Consider the following 3,861-nt stretch of genomic DNA (forward strand, 5'->3'; position numbering starts at 1 on the left):
CTGTTGAGAAGTCTGATGATAGCCTGATGGGTTTTCCTTTTTAAGTGACCTCTTTTCTCACTCTAGCTGCCTTTAATACTCTCTCATTGTCCTTGTTCTTTGCCGTTTTAATTGTTATGTGTCTTGGTATTTTCCTTTTTGGTGCCTGCTGTTGGGAGTTCTGTGTGATTCTGTAGTCTGAGCAACTATTTCCTCCCCCAGTTTGGGGGAAGTTCTCAGCAATTATTACTTCAAAACACTTTCTTTCCCTTTTTTCTCTCTCTTCTTCTTCTGGGGCCCCTATGATACAGATATTGTTCCTTTAAGATTTGTCATACAGTTCTCTTAATGTGGTTTCATTTCTGGAGATCCTTTTATTTCTCTCTGCATCAGCTTCTATATATTCCTGTTCTCTGTTTTCTAATCCATTAAAGGCCTCTTGCATCCCGTCCATTCTGCTTTTAAGTCCTTTCAGAGATTGTTTTATTTCTGCAGTTCCCTCTGTACTTGCTCCTTTAGCTCTTGCATGTTTATCTGCAGATCCATCAGCATGTTATGATTTTTATTTTGAATTCTTTTTCAGGGAGACTGGTTATGTCTGTCTCTGCAGATCCTCTCTCAGGATTTGTCTAGACTCTTTTGGACTGGACTAAATTTTTCTGCCTTTTCATTTTGATAGTGGTGGCTGTAGGCAGGTTGCAGGTGTGCCAGCTGGGAGAAGAAAGTACTTTTCTGCTTGCTGGATGCCTTGCCCTTCTCTGCTGCCTGTGTCGGTTACCCACAATCCTGGAGCAGCCACCGGGTTTGTCCCCTAAGCTGCTGTGAGTGGGGTCTCTGTCAGAGAGGCACAGTGCCCTGTGGGGATTGGCAGGCATGCTGGGTGTGGACTTCCATGATAGCGGCTCCCATGTCTGGCAGCTGTGTGCCAGCACCGGCCTTTTTGTCTGGCTTGGGCAGCTGTGTGTCGAGCTGGGATTCTAGTCAGATGCTGGGAGGGTGGCTGCTCCTTGGCTGCACCTCCACCACTACCATCGTCTTCCACTGGCCACTCCTGGGCCTCTCTGGCACTGCCATTGCCGGCGAATGTGGGCGGCTCCTAGGCCCCTCTGTTGCAGCCACAGTGGGATTGCATGGGCTGCTCCCAGCCCCTATAGTGCTGCTGGCATGCATGGGCTGCTCCCATTCCCCTCTGGCTATGACTACCCCGGCAGGTGCTGCCACTCTCCCACTACTGGGCTGGTGTGTCAGGGTCTGCACCTGTTGGTGGAGCAACTGGAACGCTGCTTAGTGCCATGAGGGGCTTCAGAGCTGTGCTGCCACCCAGGGGGTTAGGGCACCTAAAGTTCCCAGGATTCCCAGCTTCTGGCTAAGTGTGCCAGCATGATATCATCCAGCTTTGCGGTCCCTGTCTCTTTAAGACTTGCAAAAAGAACTCACTTTTCATTTGCCTCAGGGGTGTCAGTTGTGGGGACTTGCCAACAGGTTTTGCTTTTCGGTTTCTCTAATATCCAACACTCCATGCACCTTGTGTCTGCCCTAAGGGTGGGGATTTCTAGAGCTGGTTGTTTAGCAGTACTGGGCTTTCACTCCCTCTCCGTCCCTACTCCTTTCTTCCCACTGGGAACTGGGGTGGGTTTGTGCTCAGGCCCTGCAGGTCTGCTGCTTGTGTCTTACCCTCTTCATGTGATGTTGAGTTCTCACAGATGTAGATGTATCCTGGCTGTTGTACTGTATACACTGGTGTCTCTCTTTTTTTTTTTCTTAGAAAGGGCATCTCCCATATTTATTGATCAAATGGTTGTTAACAACAATAAAATTCTGTATAGGATACTCAATGCTCAATCATTAATCAATCCCAATCCTAATTCTCCACAGTCTCCAAACTTCTGAAGCATAACAAACTAGTTCTAACATGGTAAACAAATTCTTACATAGTGAATAAGTTCTTACATGGTGAACAGTGCAAGGTCAGTGATCACAGAAACTTTTGGCTTTGAGCACACATCATGAACTATAAACAATCATGTCAAATAGGAATATTCACTTGATTTTTATACTTGATTTATATGTGAATCCCACATTTCTCTATTATTATTATTATTATTATTAATATTTAATAAAATGCTGAAGTGGTAGGTAGATGCAAGATAAAGGTAGAAAACATAGTTTAGTGCTGTAAAAGGGCAAATGTAGATGATCAGGTGTGTGCCTCTAGACTAAGTATTAATCCAAGCTAGACAAGGACAACAAAACCTCCACAGATGCAGAAGATTTCTCTCAAAACAGGGGAGTGAGGTTCTAAGCCTCACCTCTGTTGATCCCCAATTTCTCACCTGATGGCTCCCCCGCGACTTTACCTGTCTTCGGTTGTTCCTCCCTTGAGGAATCTTACCCGTCTCTGGCTAACCAGTCATTTTCCGGTACAGTTACAAACCAAAGCAGACCTATAATTACCAGCCATCTCCAGTGAAACCAAGAAAACCAGTTAGGCACCCTAGGCATCTGTGAAAACTTATCTATGATATGGTGGATATTATCCAACTGAACTTGAATAGCCTGAGAGAAGTCAGACAAATTAAAACAACCCATTCCTGGGGACTGTTCACATCCCATATGTTCTTTTAAGAGTAGATAGTCTGTAGTTGTAAGATTTTGGAGCGCTACAACTTGCGCTTCTCCTAATTCTTGGTTGAGTCTCAACAGTATAGATCCAGTCAAATTTGTTGTTTTACTGTATGCACAGGCCAGCTTAGATATCTCCTTCTTCATTCCAATGGCAAGTCCAGGAACCAGTGGGATGAATGCAGCTACAACTGCAACAGTGCCAGGATCTTTGTTGAAGTTTTTGATGACCATCTTCTGGAATGACTCTACCAGAGAATGTTGATGTTGGAAGTTCTTCTTCATATCGTATCTTAATTCTTTTCTGGATAGCCAAATTAGGCTTTGATTCTCTGAATAAACACAAACAAACCCTTTGCCCCCACTTTGATATGCCCTTTATATCATTGTGAAGAACTTATTGGAGATCACCACACAGGAACTGCTTTTTTTTTTTAAGATAAAGGAATATTATCTGAAAAATGTATTTCCATAGCTGATCATCTGACACTCTTTAAATGATCAAAATTAAGGATATTTAAAGCATGCACTAATCGTTGATTTACAGTTATTTTTATCCTATCAGGGAGTAATCCCCATTTTCTTTTTTTTAATCATTAATCTAGAAATACATGAAGAATATTATGTTTACAAGACTCTCTCCTATACCAGGTTCCCCCCAAAAAAACCCCTTTACAGTCACTGTCCATCAGCATAGCAAAATGTTGTAGAATCACTACGTGTCTTCTCTGTGTTCTACAGCCCTTCACTTACTCCCATCCCCCCATTATTCAAGCTAATCATAATACACCCTTTATTCTTCCCCCCCCTTATCCCACCCTACCAACCCATCCTCCCCAGTCTCTTTCCTTTTGGTACCTGTTAGTCCATTCTTGAGTTCTGTGATTCTGCTGCTGTTTTGTTCCTTCAGTTTTTCCTTTGTTCTTATACTCCACAGATGAGTGAAATCGTTTGGTATTTCTCTTTGTCCACTTGGCTTATTTCACTGAGCATAATACCCTCTAGCTCAATCCATGTTGTTGCAAATGGTAGGACTGGTTTTCTTCTTACGGATGAGTAATATTCCATTGTGTATATGTACCACCTTTTCCTTATCCATCCATATACTGAAGGACACTTAGGTTGCTTCCAATTCTTGGCTACTGTAAATAGTGCTGCGATAAACATAGGGGGACATCTGTCTTTTTCAAACTTAATAGCTGCATTCTTATGGAATTCCTAGGACTGGATTACCTGGGTCAAATGGTAAGTCGATTTTGT

Source organism: Manis pentadactyla, chromosome 13 (genome assembly GCF_030020395.1).
Source record: "Manis pentadactyla isolate mManPen7 chromosome 13, mManPen7.hap1, whole genome shotgun sequence".
Classification (NCBI taxonomy): Eukaryota; Metazoa; Chordata; class Mammalia; order Pholidota; family Manidae; genus Manis; species Manis pentadactyla.